Here is a 20,960-nt window from a genome sequence, read left to right as displayed (position 1 = left end):
CCTTTTTTAAAAAAATTCATTAATTATTTTTGGCTGTGTTGGGTCTCTGTTGCTGAGCACGGGCTTTCTCTAGTTGCAGCAAGCAGGGGCAACTCTTCCTTGTGCTGCACAGGCTTCTCATTGCATTGGCTTCTCTTGTTGTGGAGCACGGGCTCTAAGCACATGGGCTCAGTAGTTGTGGCTTGTGGGCTCTAGAGCACAGGCTCAGTAGTTGTGGTGCACGGGCTTAGTTGCTCCGCGGCATGTGGGATCTTCCTGGACCAGGGCTCGAACCCGTGTCCCCTGCATTGGCAGGCGGATTCTTAACCACTGTGCCACCAGAGAAGCCCTGTCATTGGTTTTTGAAATGGCATCATGAATGAGATTTTCAAATTTAAAAAAAAAAGTGAGAAGAGAAAAGGTCTTCAATGTGTGTTTTGAGGAGCTCCAACGTGCCAACAAAAACTATAAAAATATTTATAACATGTGTTCCATTTGAAAATACAAATATATAACACCCCTGAGCACATAATGCAACTGAATTTAGTGCTTCCCCCCCCCCGGCTTGTATTACAGCTATTTTCATGTGTCATTCCCTGTATTGTCATCTCCTTGAGGTCAGCTGTCTTTTTGACTACGTGTATCATAAAACCTATGGCAGGGTTTCAATGTATATTTTAAATTGAATTGAGCAAATGTATTTTTAATTTATTTCTGAAATATTCTAGAACACAATTTAATATGTTAATTGTTTTTGAACCATGGATTCATTGGGAGAACTAAAGGAAATTAATCATTTATGGTCCAGTTTCTACCATTTATAAAGAAAATGTAAACAAAACACTGAATTTATTATTGATCAATTTATATCACAAGAATACCATAATTAATAAAGGATAATATTGTCAGGTAGCTGATAAAAAATACTTCTTTTATCCCCTGAGTTGAGAACTGTGGTATATTAAAGAGGGCGGCAAGGGCTTCCCTGGTGGCACAGTGGTTGAGAGTCCGCCTGCCGATGCAGGGGACACGGGTTCATGCCCCAGTCCGGGAGGATCCCACATGCCGCGGAGCGGCTGGGCCCGTGAGCCATGGCCGCTGAGCCTGCACGTCCGGAGCCTGTGCTCCGCAACGGGAGAGGCCACGACAGTGAGAGGCCCGCGTACCGCAAACAAAACAAAACAAAAAGAGGGCGGCAAATGTTGTGCCTTCTTATAGAGAGTGGTGGGGTCTGTGTCCCCTCTCGGGATATCTGGATGGGCTTCTGGAACTACTTGACCAACAGAATGTGGTGGAAGTTATACTTTGCCATTTTCTGGGTCCAGGCCTTAAGAAACAGGTAGCTTCCTGTGATGGTTAATTTCACGTGTCAACTTGACTGATCACAGGATGCCCAGATACTTGGTTAAACATTATTTCTACTTTTTACTGATTTTGTTTAATCAAAACTCACAAACATGTTAAGCCAATGGAGGTTGGAAATACAGAATCAGTGTAGAAGAAAAAAATACGTGTATGTGTTTCATATATATGTGGTAAAATATTTGAAGATGAATTCTTTAAGAAGAGCATACATTTAAAATAAAACTTTTTTAGTTAATGGTTTGTGTTGAGGTTTCTTCACTGGGTGTTTTTCATACTTCTTTAAGGACCTAAACTAAAATTTATATCTACATAATGCTTCTGCAGTTAGGTATATCTTCTAACATGTATAAATAAGTATGCATATACATTTTTTCACTTGTCTTCTATTTCCAGTGAGACTAATCTGTAGCCATGCCTAATCCCTTTGCTTGCAATATAAGGCAAGGTAAAAAATTATTTTGCATATTTTAATTTATTATTTGAATATTATTATGTAACAATATGCACTTCAGATATGTTTTACCTCCAAAAAGAGATTTATAAAAAATATGGTTTCTTTCACCACAATTACAGTAAGAAGTATTTTTCGAGGCACATTAAAGTAGTAATATTTTAACTGAGGCTGACACATCCTTCATAATTACCTTTGTTCTATTACAGCACCTTACAAATTGAATTAATTCGCACTATTATAAAACCAAAATACAGGATATAAAATCACTGAGCACTAAAGAATTTAAGCTGATGTCAGTTCTGTTACCCAAATAAATCAAATCACACTCCTTTCTTTTTCTTTTCCTTAATTGAAGTACACTCCTTTTTTCAAACACATAAACATTATCACCTGTATAAAACATAAATTAAAATAGAATAAGAGAAGACATTAGCTCACCCCAATGACCTCTCTTGAGCCATTCACCTCTTTGAAACATAAATATGACTTAGTAAATCATACCTGTCAAGAGAAACAATTCATCCTTCATTAGAATTTGAATGAGTTAAAATGAAAGAAATGAATTAAGGCCAGTGATTGGCAGTACTACATTTTTAGTGAAAGGCTACCACTTTTTCTTTCATCACAGAATTTGAGAGGTGAATGCATTGAAAGTATTCTTTCTGGTATCTTTCACAGAAATAATCTATGCCCAACTATTTAAACCTTGTATACCATCCCAGCTATGAAAAAAATGTAAATATTGGACTATTTTGTTTAATTTCTTTTCTAACTTAAAATTAACATTTCATTAGCATATAAGCTAATATCAGAATATATTTGCATCACAAATTTAACAGGTCCCAAACAAATCATTGATTTCCCTCCCAGTATCTACTCAGTTGTTTAGCCTGGAAACATTAGTCATCCTAACTTCTTTTCCTCAGAAACATCTCAAACTAATACATTAAGTCAATTTTTACCAGCCATACCTTCTAAGTATATATGTGGAATCCAACCACTTCTTACTACCACCAACCACAATTATGTTTACAACACCATGGTTTCTTTCACAGAAGTCAGCATGACACACGTAAAAGGGAAATCATGTGTGGCCACTTTCCTCTTTAAAAGATGCAATTCACATTCATAAAATTCAAAATCTTCTAATGGACAAGAAGAACGTACACAATCAGGTCCATTCCTATTTCAGACCTTGTATCGTGTCATTCTCCATTCACTTGTTTCTCCTCTGGGCTACTGGTCGTTATCCATGACAAGCATCCTCTTATCTCAAGGCATGTACAGTTATTGTTCCCTCAGCCTTAAATATTCTTCTCACCTCTCTTTGTGGATTTCTCCAACACTGCATTCAAGTATTGCCTTTTTAGATAGCACTTCCCTGACAATCCTGGTTAAAATGGTATCTCTCAGCCTGAACTATATGTATTTTTACTGTAACCCCAACCAACAAATAAGCTCCAAGAGAACAGGACTTTTTTTTATTAACTGCTAAATTATCATTGTTGGAACACAGTCGGTGCTTAAAAATATTAACTAAATAGATCTAACGCCAATTTCGTAGGATTCTATTACCTTTGCTCTACCTAACCACCATATTCCTTTTTCCTGCCATGAAAATACATTTTGATACATTAGTTACTTCTCTTATTTGCCCTAAAGAGGTGATCTATACAACTGACAGAGAGGTGACTGGAATGGAGACTCAACCAACTTTAGCAAGGTAAGGATTGTGCAAGAGATCCCTCTATAACCTCTGTCAAATGCATAGTTCTGGACACGAAGTAGACAGTAAGTGAACATGTGTTAAATGATTGATAATCACATTCCATTTATATCATTTTACTTTATTTTGCCACTAATACCACTATTAACAATAATTATTATTGACATTTCCTGACAATCTACTATGACAGAATTCACTACATTTCCCTCAATATTCATTTTATTCTCTATTTTAGTTATAAAACCTCCAAGTTTTGCTGTACATATGACCACTCAGCTTGAATTTATATTTCTTAGTCTTTCTTGCTGATACTGTGGACATGTGCCTGAATTTTGACCAAAGAGATGCAAGAGGAATCTAAGTGCTCACATTCTCGGTCATTTTTTAAAAGCCATTGCTTATCTTCTGGTACTTCTCTTCTCATGGACTGGATCCTGGAATTAATTGTAGGGCTGGATATTTTCTGTTTGCCCCTCTAGAGCCACCACTCATTTTTTCTGTGCCCTGGGAAACTGGTTCTTATGGACTCCCAGGTGCTCTGATTCTCAATTGGGTTTGGTCAACGGAAGGCTGGTTGGTGGGAGGATAAATTTATTCTTTCGTCTCTCTCTCTCTGTCCAGATGTTGTGTTCTTTTCCTCAAGACCACTCCTATGAGGTGGTCCATAGGACCACCTTCACCTGTGGTTATCCTTTCTGCATTTTAGAAGTAGTTCTCTCATTTCCTCTTCAGGTCTAGGCATGATGATAGCTCCTTTATCTTTGAGTTCATTTAAACCTACCTATACCTTTGTAACTAGCCCCTTTATTAAACTCTTCTCATTTTTAGCTTGAGTGTAATGTCTTCCCCCACCCCCATCTGCGACATTACTTTTTGAGACCTGGATTGATATAGTAAACAGTACAAAGAGTTGCATCAGGAAACAAACCCTTAAGTAAGTATGTTTATGGGAAAGGTTTGCTCATATATATGACATCTCCCTTGCTGGGAAAAAAAGGATACAGATAAAAGCATCTACGGATAACGTAGCTATGGCGCTTTAGTCGCTCAGGAGATCACAGTAAATATAAGAATTGTGGGGTAAGCTGGTTCCTTCTGTTGTCCCTAAAAATGATACGTAGGAAAAAAACACCAAAATGATGACCTTGGATGTTTAACTCATACTATGGATGCAAAGTTAGCAAATCTCTGTGGGGAAGACAAGACTGAGAGTCAGACACAGAGGCTGATTTCATAGGCTGCAGAATTGTAGCACCAATTAAATGTTCATTCCCACCAGGTAAGGTGATGCTAAGGTAAGGGGAGTGATGGAGAAAGACTGAAACCCTGATATTGGGTATTTGACACTTGAAGCTAAGAAACTGAACTCTCAATTATTTAGAATCTCCTTTTCTGTTGGAAGTAGTCTCCTCTTTGTCTGAGGGAACTAGATTTTTCCTACCTGAAAAATATTTAAATTACTGTATATTGGGCAGTTGCCTTCTAAGAGGATTCTCTCCAGCACCCACCCTGATAACTCATTTTCCTCCAAGCTCATAATAAGTTATTTTCTAGCCTATTGTCAATATAAAAGCATAAGACTTGGCAGAAAATAGCCTATATACTGGAAGAGTTACATGACATTGTCAAAGCTGATCAACAAAAACCTGACAATCATAATGAAATTGTGTTCTGAAGGTGTTAGAAAAGGCATACAAAATATAAGACCTATCAACCTGAATTTATTGACACGGGCACACTTACTCAGTGTTCTGGATTTAAGATGTTGGCTTGAGCCCAGGGGAGTGGCACTTATATTCTGTGAGGGGGCTAACTGCTTCACCTAAAGTCAATGAGGATGAAATACCAGCCCTGTTCTGACATATTCTAGAGGAAGGAGTACACAGGCTCAAGCATCAGAATATTGAAGTGGATCTATTATGTATAAGGTCTTAAGTTAGTCTTAAGCCATATCCACTGGAATGGTTTAATCCAGGAGGGCATTCTCTTTGTTACAGCAGTAAAATATGCCTTAGTGATAGAGGCACCAGTATCTTTGAGAGATTTAGGGTAGCTCTTCTCTCTAGGCTAGAAATGAAAAAGAGGAATACCACAACTAATTTAGGTTCTTGATCCAAATGAGAAGAATGAGATCATAGTAGGTAGAGGTCATCTTATGTCACTTAAAATCAGAGAAGATCTGGTCACAGGTATAGAATGGTAGCAATTAGTAACAGGGGTGGCATAGAATTTAATGTGTTGATTGACTGGGTCTTTTTAATAGCTAATCCATCCCAAATTTCCTAGGAATGAAACTGATAAGCAAATCAATAAAGGCAAGACCAATGGATACTGAAGGAATAAAGCTTTGTGTTATTCAGTCTTATAAAGAATCCAGTCCAGCCAAGGTACTGCCAGAAGGCAACCGAAAGGTGGAAAGAGGAGAGGGGCCAGTAGCAGTTACAATTTATATTAATTCATTGTTCATGTTCCCTTCTTTTTCTCATATGACAAGTGCAGATAGTAACTGAAGTTAGTTGTCAGATTAGAGTGTGATTAAATGGACATCGTTCTGTGCTTATACAACAGCTGATGGGACTTAGTATGTTGTCTGTTTGGGGAACGTATATTTTTTCTTCAGGATAAACGACAAAAAATGGTTTCTGATGGAAGAAAGTAATGAACTGTACATGCTATATTTTTCTTCTTGCCCCTTTGTTACACTGTGTGCTTGGGAGGCTGATGTTACGAACAGCATCCATAGGCTCACTTGTCCTCAGGATCAGGGTTTGGAATGTGTCTTCCAGGGCTAATCAGAGGGTAAGAAGAGAACAGGGTCAGGTATTTATTCCCCTGCTTCTGCCCATTCCAGGACTGCTGTATGTTGCTGCTACATTCCACTGAAAATCACAGGTCTTGTTGGATGGCTCTCTCCCACAGATTCTGGTAATTTCTCCCTCCTCTTGTCACTTCAAGCAAGATACCACAGGCTGTGCTGTGGTCTTCTCTTATCTGTTACACCAAACCTTTTTGGTTCCCTTCCCCCGTCCTGCTGTTGTAAATTGTCCCTTTATTACACTTACTTCAAATAGGCCAATGGACTGTGTAACGTGTTTCTTGCTGGGACTCTGGTTGACATATTCTGAGAGTCAGCTTTGAACATGCAGTCAACACAACAACTGAGAGGGCAGCAAAGCAGCAAGATCAAAGGAACCTGGGTCTGTCCTTGAATTTCCTGCTGAGCTGAGCTGCCTACTCTCCCCGGACCCCTGCTCTCCAGACTGTCATAAAATAGAAATATGTTGTCTTAGATTCCATATATATGTGTTAGCATATGGTATTTGTTTTTCTCTTTCTGACTTACTTCACTCTGTATGACAGACTAGGTCCATCCACCTCACTACAAATAACTCAATTTCATTTCTTTTTATGGCTGAGTAATATTCCATTGTATATATGTGCCACATCTTCTTTATCCATTCATCCAATGATGGACACTTAGGTTGCTTCCATCTCCTGGCTATCGTAAATAGAGCTGCAATGAACATTTTGGTACAAGACTCTTTTTGAATTATGGTTTGCTCAGGGTATATGCCCAGTAGTGGGACTGCAGGGTTGTATGGTAGTTCTATTTGTAGTTTTTTAAGGAATCTCCATACTGTTCTCCATAGTGGCTGTATCAATTTACATTCCCACCAACAGTGCAAGAGTGCTCCCTTTTCTCCACACCCTCTCCAACATTTACTGTTTCTAGATTTTTTGATAATGGCCATTCTGACTGGTGTGAGATGATATCTCATTGTAGTTTTGATTTGCATTTCTCTAATGATTAATGGTGTTGAGCATTCTTTCATGTGTTTGTTGGCAATCTGTATATCTTCTTTGGAGAAATGTCTATTTAGGTCTTCTGCCCATTTTTGGACTGGGTTGTTTTTTTTGTTACTGAGCTGCTTGTAAATTTTGGAGATTAATCCTTTGTCCATTGCTTCATTTGCAAATATTTTCTCCCATTCTGAGGGTTGTCTTTTGGTCTTCTTTATGGTTTCCTTTGCTGTACAAAAGCTTTTTAAGTTTCATTAGGTCCCATTTGTTTATTTTTGTTTTTATTTCCATTTCTCTAGGAGGTGGGTCAAAAAGGATCTTGCTGTGATTTATGTCATAGAGTGTTCTGCCTATGTTTTCCTCTAAGAGTTTGATAGTGTCTGGCCTTACATTTAGGTCTTTAATCCATTTTGAGCTTATTTTTGTGTATTGTGTTAGGGAGTGTTCTAACCTCATACTTTTACATGTACCTGTCCAGTTTTCCCAGCACCACTTATTGAAGAGGCTGTCTTTTCTCCACTGTATATTCTTGCCTCCTTTATCGAAGATAAGGTGACCATATGTGCGTGGGTTTTCTCTGGGCTTTCTATCCTGTTCCATTGATCTATATTTCTGTTTTTGTGCCAGTACCATACTGCCTTGATTACTGTAGCTTTGTAGTATAGTCTGAAGTCAGGGAGCCTGATTCCTCCAGCTCCGTTTTTCCTTCTCAAGATTGCTTTCACTATTTGTGTTTCCATACAAATTGTGAAATTTTTTGTTCTAGTTCTGTGAAAAATGCCAGTGGTAGTTTGACAGGGATTACATTGAATCTGTAGATTGCTTTGGGTAGTAGAGTCTATGCTAACACATATATATGGAATCTAAGAAAAAAAAAAAAGGTCATGAAGAACCTAGGGGTAAGACGGGAATAAAGACGCAGACCTACTAGAGAATGGTCTTGAGGATATGGGGAGGGGGAAGGGTAAGCTGTAACAAAGTGAGAGAGTGGCATGGACATATACACACTACCAAACGTAAGACAGATAGCTAGTGGGAAGCAGCCGCATAGCACAGGGAGATCAGCTCGGTGCTTTGTGACCACCTAGAGGGGTGGGATAGGGAGGGTGGGAGGGAGGGAGACGCAAGAGAGAAGAGATATGGGAACATATGTATAACTGATTCACTTTGTTATAAAGCAGAAACTAACGCACCATTGTAAAGCAATTATACTCCAATAAAGATGCTAAAAAAAAAAGAAATATGTTGTCATCTGTTTGAATCACTGCATTTTTTATATCTTTGTCATGACGGCGTAACCTGTGCTCTAATTAATAGACCTACTGCATGCCCAGCACTGAACCAAGGGATTAACACAGAACTGCTCATGTAATTTTTCTGAAACTCCTAAGAGGTTACCATTATTAATCACATTTTATAAAGCAGAAAATTGAGCTTCACAAGCACTGAGTAATTTGTCCAAATTCACAGAGCTAAGGGACAGATTTGGGAATTGACATGAAATCTATCTTACTCCAAATGTGTAATCTTCGTACTGTAGTTCACCATCTCCTTAAATAGGTTTGCTTTGCCCCCTCCAGGTTCCAGGCCCTGTAGCTTCTTTAGAACTTACCTAATCTACACTGTTCTCGCATCTTCCCCCAATCTGGGGAATGCTGTGCTCAGACAGAACGTTCTGCAAGCATAGGATCTAAGAAATAATCATGAAGCCTGCCCCCCACCTCACGATTAATCTATCAGTGTTTTGTGTAATACTGATCAAAAATAGAAAGGATATTTGAGGTCCTCATGAAATGTATTTGCTCCTCTATAAAGTAGAGTCAATAGTGATAACACAAGCTGCAACTAGATAAAGACACTTATCAAGGATCCACATCTTTTACCTGAACAAATGTGGAAGAATAAAAGAAATGAGATTCTGTTAACTCTGACAAAGGCTTTTAAGCTGCCACAAAGACCCTAATCCTTGAAATATTTGACAGGAAAAAGATGGATGCTGGCAAAATTATTTACTTTACATTACAAGGGCAACATTATCACATGCTTTTCAGTAAGTACAGGCTCAGGTCACTGAAAAGTCTCATAAATGCAAAATTATAAAGCTTCAATTCAACTTTTCATGTTCTCTTTCCTCTTATTCTCTGTTCTCTTCTTTTCCACATCCTGTTATCAAGTGTATTTCAAAAATATCTCCAAATACTGCACATGGTCCTGGAACCATTGAGAATATTGACATAGTCACACCTTTAGGATTTGTGGAGCTGTCATGTGAAATCTGGTGAGTAGAGATGCAAGCATGAATGCAGTTATACATTTTAGCAATTATATAAAAATAGTTAAGCTAGAATTAGAAATAATTAACCAGGTTCTACCCTTATGTTTTCTATGGCATCACACTGGAAGTTTTTGAGAGATGTTTGAAGACAGGAATGTGGCTTATAGAATAGAAGGCTCAGGGGTTTCAAAATTCGGGGAACTACCAGGAGACCACAGATCTGTTGAATGTAAGACATTATTCTTATACCTCAATTTATACTTTATTTATTTATTTATTTATTTTGGCGGTACGCGGGCCTCTCACTGTTGTGGCCTCTCCCATTGCGGAGCACAGGCTCCGGACGCGCAGGCTCAGCGGCCATGGCTCACAGGCCCAGCCTCTCCGCGGCATGTGGAATCCTCCCAGACCGGGGCACGAACCCGTGTCCCCTGCATCGGCAGGCAGACTCTCAACCACTGCGCCACCAGGGAAGCCCTATACTGTATTTATTGAAATAATACATTTTAGAAACTCCACCTGTCTGTAGACTACATTATGAGAATGGGCACTGGATTTTATTAGAAAGGCTAGATTCTGACCCCAGCTCGATCGCAAATGGATTTTGTGACCTCTATTGATATCATTCTTCATAGCCAAAAGGGGAAATAGTTCTTATTCAAAAATCACTGCAACAGAGTATTCTGCATATTGACAAGTGATTTGTAAGGGAAAGGTTGAAGGAAAATGCATAAACTTCAAATGTATGCCACTAAATTTTCTTTTCTAAATTTGTGTTAAGTTTCCACCTTTGTGATTTAGTTTTTGTGATTCAGAAGTATCTTTGATTTTCTTTGATCGGGATTTATTTTCAGCTTGTGGAGGTATGATTGACACATAAAAATTGTATGTATTTAGATTGTATGACATGATTTTTTAAGGTATACAATGTGATGATTTAACATACATATACACTGTGAAATTGCTCACCACAGTCAAGTCCATTAACACATTCATCACCTCACACAGTTACCATTTGTGTGTGTGTGTGCATGTGTGTGTGTGTGTGTATGTGTGAGAAAAGAACCAATTTTAAAGTATCAAAACTGCTACCTCTCTTCACTCTCAGTTTTCCTCCTGTTCCCTTCCTCAGGTGGCAAGAATTGTGTGGGACAGTGGAGTTTATATGACTCTAAATTTTCCATTAAACAGTCAGTGATTTTCTTTTACCACAGTTTAGGAAGCAAGATGATTCTCCTCTTGGATTTTCTGCTTTTCAGGAAGTTTCATTCTTCCCTCAAGGCTTACAGAGCCATCTTTTAAACTTCAGAAGTCTTAACTTCAGTGCAAAGATTAAAAAGAAGGATGGAATGTCAGAGCTTCTCAAAATAAACAACATTCTTCCAACTGTGAAGACTGTCTTAATCCAAGATAAAACAGCCATAGATGGAATAAATAACTTTACATGTATTAAAACTACAGAAACATATTGGTTATAAACTACAGCCTATAATGTAGCCCCTTTTAAGGTAAAACTATATACTCAGATAGTCTTTATTTAGTATTTCACCAGCATTGTATTATGTATTCAAAGGCTATTATTAGCCTTTGATGCTTGTTATTCCCATTTTAAAATAAATCTGAAACTTCTTCAGCATTTTCATCATATATGTTCTTATTCCTAAAATGAATACCTCAAAAAGATCAAACAGAAGCAGTTTGATCCACTGCTAGTCTTGAATTAATTCTCTTACAAGGGAAATGAAAAGATACTATTTTAGTTTCCCAAGATATTAGATATTTCTTTTTTGTTTAAAATTATGTATCTGTTAGACTTGGTGTTACCCCTGAAGTAATTCCAAGTAATGATTTTTCTGTTGCTTTTGTTTTTGAGATAACCTGTATTTGAAGGGCTCTGTTGCCAGGGGGACCCTTCCAGGGCCTGAGAATGAGCTCTTGTTAACACTCCCTTTGGGGGAATCAGGAGAACATCAAGGGGGTCTTCCATCCCAGCCTTTGCCAAAAGGACATTGAAGAGGCATTTATCAGGGTCTCTGAGCTTATATTTTCTCCTTTTCTTGTGGTCTTGGTAGAGGGCCATGAAGGCTTGAACATAGGGAATCTCATCTTCCTTGCCCTCAAGTTTACAATATAAACCAAGCTGCAAAATGGTGCTAAGTCCTAATGACCCCGAGGGGGGCCATTTTTCCCCATCCCTCAAGGGGTACATAGGCCAGTCCTGAGTGCAATATCTGATAAGTTCTTTCCTTTTCAATCTGTCCAGCTGGCACCCCTTCCAGTGAATCAAAAGACAACCCAGTGGGGTGTCCAAAGGGAAACTAGGCTTGTTTCCCATTGGAACCGGCGGTATAGTCTGTGTCCTATTATCAGGGGACCAGTGCCGGGGTGGATGCTCCTACTTGTGATTCTGGAGAGGTTGTAAGCTCTCTGCCAGTCCCAGAGTGCCTGATTGTATATGCACCAAAGAAAATGCTCAGGATAAGCACAATCAGAGGGGCCGTAGGGCTGGTTCCAACAGGTGAGTTCACTCCTAGACAGACGTCTAAGGTTTTAATTTTCACCCAAGACCAGGTCCAACTGTACCGAACCCCGCCAGCCACTTCCACCCGGACGCACTGGGTCAAATGGACAACTCAATGGCTGAATTCACAGAAACAGGGAGCTCGACTCAGGTTTTCTATCGCCGGATTATGACCCCAGGAACAGAATGCACAATTAACGGCGAGGAAAGATTTCAGTCTCTCAGGAAACCTCCTACGAAGACTCAGAACTTCAGATCCAAGTACTGACAGGCGGAGTAAATGGAAAACTCTCGGGTTTTCGAATATTTCAAAGGGAGAAAAGGGGGTCAGGTTGCAAGAAGAGAGGAAGGAGAAAGGACAAAAGGGGTGGCCTTACAGGCAGCTCCCGCCACCTGCAGACACCCAGGCATTACAGGACTCTTCTCTAGGGTTACTGGGAAGGGAGGATAGGAACTCGGTCCCCACACAAATCAGCTATCCCCAGGTCTCCGCCAATGGGAGGTGATCAGGCTGCAGGCCCCAGATAACTGAGGCCCTTCAACCAGACTCCTGTGTCTGGGAACAGGATGGAAGGAAGGAGGGTCGGAAAGAGGTTGGGGGTGAAAAGAGGAAAGGGAGAAGGAGGGGACAAGACGTCAACAAAGTCTCTTGTTCCTTACCCGGTCTGGGCACTCGGGTCCGCTGTTCGTGTCAGGAGGAGACCAGGGACGAAAGGGTCCTGGTAGCGGCCGCTGGGTCTGGTCCGCCGGCAGGTGAGCAGGTGAGCACCCGAGGTCGGGATGTCAGTCGTGGAGTAGGGGTCCTCCCTGGGGTGCCAAAGATGTTGGCGGAGAACCCCTTCCGGAGCCCGAGGGTAGGCTCACGTCTTACATGGGAAATGAATTGTCCGAGCAGACATACGTGTTGACAAAGCAAAAGACTTGACTGGAAGGGGCACCGGAGCTGAAAGCAGCCGGGTAAGCGACCCCAGGAGAAACGCTCTGTCTCGAGGCTCAATCTCAGGTGCTACGGAGGTGGGGTTAGTTTCCAGGTTGTCTCTGGCCAGTCATCTTCCTCGTGCCATGTTTCGTTCTACTGAGACAGAGCCCTTCCTGGTGGCGTGCGCATCTCTCAGCCAAAATGGATTCCACAGCAAGGGTTTCTGGGAGATTGTCTGGCCACTCCTCCCTCTTTTCGGCCCCTCCCGAATTTTCGGTCGGTTTTGTAGCAGCTTGTTAGTTCCGTGTTCCTTATCGGCAGCTCCTGAGTGAGACAACTTAGGTAAGCGGTAATTTTCATGCCTGTCCGGGACGGGCTGTTTCTGTCAATGATCCCGTAACAGCAGTGACCTGAGAATCAAGAGACTAGTTATTGGTACTTTACAAACTGTGATGAGTATTCATAGTGCCTCCAAAAAATAAGCAAGTAACTTTTTTTTTAAAATTTCTCCACCACAGGTAATATCATAAATGAAATGAAAATATAATTCTAACAGCAGGTATGGTTAAGAAACCCATGGCAGATCATCTCAAAATATAAATACAAAATTAAATTGTTTTAGTGTGTTTCATCTAAATGAAGGACATTTTCAGAATTAATAACTTTTTGTTTTAAAATGTGAAAGGTTTTTACCCATTTCGACTGAACAAAGACATGAACAAATCATCCAACATTATATCCATAAGTTATATATTATAGTTGAATATTAATACACTTCTAACACACTCATTATAAATTTTCTTGGCATTCTAGCATCAATCACGAGATATACCTTAAAATAAATGGAGTTTAATAATTTTTGCCAAGCTTGTTGAGAACGTGTAGATGTTGTATTAATTATCTATTAATAACTAGATAAAATTCACAGCTTAAACAACAGTATTTATTCCCTCATAATTTCTGTGGGTCAGGAATTTGTGCTTAACTGAGTGCTCTGGGTCTCTTTCGTGACTGCAGTCAAAATGTCAGCTCGTGTTGTAAGCAAGTCAAGTCTTGACTAGGGAAGGACCTGCATCCAAGCTCACTCAGGTAGACAGGATTCTGTTCCTTGTGTGCTGGTGAGCTCAGGACTTCAGTTCCTTGCTGGCTGTGGACTGGAGTCCTTCCTCGGTTCATTGCCACATGGGCCTCTCCACAGGGGCAGCTCAAAACATGACAGCTGGCTGCATCAAATCAGGCAAACAAGAAGCACCAGAGAGCGTATGCAAGTGAGATGGAAGCCCCAATCTAGTGTTATCTAATCTCAAAAGTGGCATCCCATCACTTTTGCCATATTCTGTTTGTTAGAAACAGGTCACTAGGTCCAGCTCACATTCAAGAGGAGGAGGTTACACAAAGATGTGAGTACCAGGCAGAGAATTCAGTAGCTGCTGACGACACAGAAGTTATGATGCTTGAGCAGGTTTTTCACGGGTTGTAAATTTAAAATCACAACACACTTTGGATCTACATTATACCAATCTTTTTGACAGAAATAAGAATTAGTTAAATAATTGAGATGTTGCCAAATTAGCTGAACCATAACCCGATGAAAACTTTTAATAAATTGACTGTTTCTCCTTTTACTATGGGATAGTTTGTAATTACCTTCAAGCATAGGGATGGGTGAACAGTAAGGTAGGGCAGGATTACTAAATTCCTGTCTGAAATAAAAGCTATACTATTGCAAGTGCCTCAGGTTGGAGGCACCTGATTGAGGAAGACATTCACCCAGCCAATGCCTGTATTCTTTTTTTTTTATTTTAATTAATCAATTTATTTATTTATTTATTTTTGGCTGCATTGGGTTTTCGTTGCTGTACGTGGGCTTTCTCTAGTTGCAACGAGCGGGGGCTATTCTTTTTTGCAGTGCGCCGACTTCTCATTGCAGTGGCTTCTCTTGTTACGGAGCACGGGCTCTAGGCACACAGGCTTCAGTAGTTGTGGCTCACGGGCTCTAGAGTGCAGGCTCAGTAGTTGTGGCACACGGGCTTAGTTGCTCTGCAGCATGTGGGATCTTCCCAGACCAGGGCTCAAACCCATGTCCCCTGCATTGGCAGGCAGATGCTTAACCACTGCGCCACCAGGGAAGTCCCCCGTATTCTTTGATAATATTCACTTGATATATCTAGGACGAGTCTTTTTTGTTGTTCCTAGGTTATATATTGAGAGGATAATTTTCTTATTTGCCTTCTTTATGTAAATGTATAAGGAATTGAACTTGTCATTCAACTCCTAGGTAGGAATCATTGCTGTAATAAATTTGAACTGATCATTCAACTAAGATTTATTGCTTCCTTTATAATTGCTATATATCACACGAGATGTTAAATTTTACATACTGTATGTTAACATCATACAATATCATATATATTATATAATGACCTATACATTTGTAGTCCATTGTCATCAATAATATTTTTGTGGTAATTCATTCATTTTTGGCCTATAAGTGGGATAATTAACATATTAAATCCCTTTATTTACCTATCTTGATCTTATTTCTTTTGCTACTAGTTTCCTTTAAATGAATTCCAAATCTATTTTACCCAAATTTGCTCAATGATTTATATGTTGATGCTAAGTAAGTTTATTTTTTTTCCTACTTTGAATTATTTAATTAGTTAAAAAATTAATTATGGAGAAGTCAGTGAGGCTAACATTAAACATTAACATTAAGCATTAGTAACATTTAGGGTTACTGACTATAAAAGGAAAAGTTAGCTGGTGAACGATGATTTAAATTGCTTGCTTACGCAGCGCTCGTACACTTCCTGTCGGAATAACATGTGATGTTAGAAGACTGCAGTGAAACTCTGATGTATGGCGTGGTGACTTTAGTTATTAATACTGTATTACATACTTGCAGTTTGCTAAGAGAATAGATCTTGTGCTCTCACCACCCGCCGCAAGTACACACACAAAGGTAACTATGTGAGGTGATGAATGTGTAAATCAGCTTGATTGTGGCAAGCATTTCTCAGTGTATACGTATATAAAATCAAATTGTACACCTTAAATATATACATTTTTTTGTCAATTATACCTTAATAAAGCTGGTGGAAGAAAAAACTCAGACTCTCAAGTAAGTACCTACATACTTATGAATCAGTAATGTTTTTATTATATTATTAATTTATTTTGCTAACATTGTCCTGAAAAATAAAAGGAACCATATTTGGTTCTTATTTCCCATTTTTTTTAGACCTTACACTTACTTAAAATAACATGATTTTTAACCAGTTCTGTAATAACATTTTAAATTAATTAAACAATTTTTGTCAAATAAAAATTAAAATCAGGATATTGCCAGAATAGAAATGATTTCAGTAGAATAATAATTTCTCACTGGAAAAATTTCCCCAACCCTGACACATTTCTCAAGGCTTCTTAGGTTCTGATTTTGTACTTAATGTTCTAGTACTGTCACTTTTTTGTCTGTACATATGTAAGGTGGAAAATGACGGCCTTGGTTTTCAATACGCCAGGTATATTCCACTTGTAGTCAAGTGTATTAAGTTCCCACTGAAAGAAGAACACTATTTTAGGTAGTCAGTCTTCTTATTCATAAATTTAGAGAAAAATTTTTTTCTAAGAAGCTCATGTAGATCTTAAAAATAGAAATAAAATTTTGTATATATATTCAGGTCTGAAAATATTATTTCCATTTTATAAAAAAGTCTGTAATTCTGAGGTTGAATGATTGTATAATTAACAAAAAATTAAGGTACTAACTTTAACTATGTATATATCTAAACTGTTTAAATGTGCTTAAGTTACAAAAACATGAGAACTTTGAGCAATGATGCAATAGCTTACTGTAAGATTTATATTTAACAATCTATAGAAGTGAATTGAGAGTGAAGTTTGAGTAAACTTTGGGTAATGTCGACAGAGAAATGTTCACAGACAGACTCCTTTGCAAATAATAATTATTAAAAATGGCTAAGTATTGTTTAATGCATCAAAAAGCAGAAATAAGAAAGTAGAAAGTTTGTTTAAGAAAAAAAAAACCCCTGCATTGGAAGGGACAAGAATCTAGATTTGAAATTTTCTGACCTAAGTGTGCTATTTAGCACCCACGGCTTTAGAGGTGAAAAACTGAAGCAGAAACCTATAGCCTTGTAGTTTAATTTGAAAAAAAAGAAAAACAAAAAACTGAGCTCAAGGCTGGTAGATCAGCTGAAAATAGAGAGGGATTTTTTCTTTTCCTGGTAGCCAGAGGACTACAGAAGTAAGACTCAGAGTATAAACGTGAAATTCTGCCCATATCATTGGCTGAAGCTAAACTATGCATGTGCAGGAAAAATAATAGGGAGTCTGGTGAAGTAGACAGAAACTGGAATATAATCTATTATTGAAAAATGGCGCTGCACCCAGCAAGATTTGTAAATTTTCTGCTTAATAGAGTGTAGCTTAGCAGAGAGTTAAAGTCTTATGTGCTTGAATTGTCAGAGGATATAGTGCAAGGCCAGCAAAGCAGGTGGAAATTAATTGGACATTCCTAGAAGGAAAGAAAACAGAGAGAGAGCAGTCTCACAGGTCTGAATATAATCTCTGCTCCAATCCTTGGCTGACCACCAAATTAAACAAGGCCCAGGCTAAAAATACAATAGCAGGAAGACATTAGAAGGAAGAGGAGGTATTAGATACTGAATCCCACTGGAGAGACAGAGGTTTTAGATAGCATCTAGGTGAGTTAACTGCTACTAGAATAAGAAAGCATCAATGAATAATACAAGAATAATGTAGAATAATACAAGAAATTTACAGTCACAACAAATTATTGTCAACAATGTCCAATGTTCTTCCAAGAGCTCCTAGACATGCAAATAAAGAGGAACATGTAGAACCAGTTTCGGGTTGGTTAGACAAGCTGCTTGATTTACAAGGCTACCGTTACATGCTTTTATATTCCCTATGTACTGAAACCGGAACGGTGGGTCCAGGGCTAGGTCTCGGGTGAGGTTGACATTAACATTTATGAATGTAAAAAACAAAAAATAATTTTGACAGATGATGCCCCAGCGGAAGCTGCTCAAGGGAATATTCTTATTCTAGTCAGGCAAATCAGACTTGAGGGTTGTATTAAGAAGGAGGAAAAATAGGGAAGAAATTGGAATTGAGATTATACTCTAAGCAAAGTTAAAAGCTTTAATTTATCTGTGGGATTGAAAATGGGGAGTGGTGATAGCAATGGTAAATAATATTAGAGAATTTTATATAAATAGCATTTTATGGTGCATATGATAACATTTTAGGAAACTTCGGATGATCAGTATGGTTTGGAAGACGAGATTTTTAACTTTGGCTATATGACAAGTGTTCTTTCTGTAAAATAATGAGATGTATAAAATGTCATTACGTTTTTCCTTGGAGCATGGACAGTAGCTAGGCCTTAGACACAAACTGCTTACTCTTCAGTGCTTTGATTAAAGAAAATTATAACTGGATGTCCTCACTGCCAAGCATTTCTGCCTGAGAGCAGGATGCAGAATGATGGGGTCAGGTCAGTTACCCCTCAGAAGCAGTTATCAGATCTTGCCAATGGAGCTGTTTGGCTGCCCCTCCCAAAACTGCAGGATCTCAGATGCACAAACAATCAAAACAACAGAGAAAACCTCACCCACAGGGAAATTAGAAATCAATACAGACAATTAGTTCTTGATTTTTTCCTGTGGAAAACTTCTTTTTCCATGGAGAAAACACCTGGCCACAGTTCAGCACTGACGTGCTTGCCACGCTTAGCCATTCTGTCTAGTAGTTGGGGTAAACTTCCACGGCCATTTAACTTTGGTTAACCTGTGTGTCCTGCTTTGTCCAATGGGCTGTGAGTGATGGTGATGTATATATACGTCTTAGCAGAAGCTTGATATTTTCCCAAGGTTTAGAAGCTCTGTGGGTCTTGTTTCCTCCTTCTAATCCCTATCTCAGCTTTTTTTCTACCATGAGAATGACCACAGCTGCCCACAGCCCCATATAAAGGGAGCAAGACTTAAATGTTTGTTGAGGCAAAAGCCTTAAGATTTGAGGACTGTTTGTTGCCGCCATAAAGGTTCAGGACAGCATGGTTCTTGCTGGACCTCCTTCACATTGTGTCATATTTTCATTTCACTGTTCTTGCTATTTGGATCTTGAGAAGGAGAAAAGAAAGCATAGAAAAATATTGAAAACATACTCCAAGTTCTAAGGAAAATAAGGAGAAATAGACTTGGAAGCATTAAATCACTCACGGCAAAATTGTATTCGTGTAGAAATTGGCAGACATCTTTGCACTTACTCTGCTACATCAGGTGAGGTCACATGTAAGGCAACCTGCTTTCTCTGTCCCTCTGATCCTCCCTGACCAGCACAGGTCCCAAATGAGTCCATCCCTGGCATCAATCAAAACTCCCACAAAGGGCTCCTGTCCTGAAGATCTGTTCCTAGGATCGCTCTCTTTTTTTGTCTCAGTCTCTCTGTCTCCATCTCTCTTTCTCTTTCTATCTCTCTCTTCCCCTCCTTCCAACGTTAAGACCTCAGAAAGCCCTCTTGCTGGTGTGTCCTTCTCACTCCCTTACCGTATATCTGAGCGACTCATAAAAGTGTGAATTACCTGTGATCATGGGCTCAAGTGCAATGCATTTTGACACTATTCTTTCAAAGGGGAGTGAACAGCAGCCGGTCTGACATAACAGGATGCTAGACTTCTTTTCCTCTCTTTCCCTTCCCATCCTCCACCAGAACCTATTCCTATATCATGGGCCAAGGTATCATAGAGACCACCAGGAACATATGAGTGAAACAAACGGCTACCTCAATGGGAAGCCTGCGCACCACAACGAAGAGCAGCCCCCGTTCGCCGCAACTAGAGAAAGCTCGTGAACAGCAACGAAGACCCAATGCAGCCAAAAATAAAGTAGATAAATTTATATATATATATAAAAAGAAACCAGTGTCTTCTATTCTGAATGTGTTTGTGAGTGTGTGTATGTGTCTTTGTGTGTGTGTGTATGTGTGTGTGTCTGTACAGGAGGTACTAAGGTGGTTATGGCACTAGAGTCAAACGGCCTGAATTCAATTTTGGACTCCATGATTCCCACCTGTTGGAGTGAGCATGTGTTATCCAATGTCCCTCTTTCATTCTCCTCATCTGAAAAAACTGAAAATAGTAATGTTATATAGACTGTTCAGATTTTTGGGGATTAAATAATTAAGTATCAATTCATGGAAAGCAGTTAAACAGAAACAAATACAAGATAAACATTATATAGGTAGTATTATTTTTAAAACTATGTTGAGAACTTTTTCTGTCTCTTGGAAAAGTTATCTGGGGTCATAGAATCACCACGCAGCTGGTACCAGCACAGTTAATACAGTCACATAATAGAGCCACCATTTATCAATATTTTGGGAGGACACAAAGTCATCCATAGAAAGCCATGGAATGGGTACCATACTGTATTGCAGGGAAACATTGATCAGGTTGTTTAGGCTACATCTTGTCTAGCCAAAAATTATATTTATAGCATCCCCTTCCATTCAATTTACCAAGGCAAAAATCTACCTGGAGCATTCAGTCAGTATCCTACTCAGTGTAAAGAAGATACATTTGGCTAGAGTGTCCTCTGTTTGCAAAATATTTCTCAGGAACCTGCAGTAGTTGACCCTGATTCAAAACTTCAAGATCATAGCTATGTCATCATTAAAGACACAAGAAACAGTTATGAATCTTCCTATGTTATCATCCAGCCCACATTCCATATGGGGCTTATTAAAGACTTTGTCAAGTGCATTACTGATTTGGAAATATATCATTCTAAATGCTAATGTGGGTGCAGTAAGAAAGACATTTTCATATATTACTGGTGTAAGTGAATATGGCTACAAACTTTGGGAAGT

The sequence above is a fragment of the Grampus griseus genome, assembly GCF_964374135.1.
Source record: "Grampus griseus genome assembly, chromosome: 12".
NCBI classification, from domain to species: Eukaryota; Metazoa; Chordata; class Mammalia; order Artiodactyla; family Delphinidae; genus Grampus; species Grampus griseus.
The sequence above is the reverse complement of the archived record's forward strand: the minus strand, read 5'-3'. Positions refer to the sequence as shown.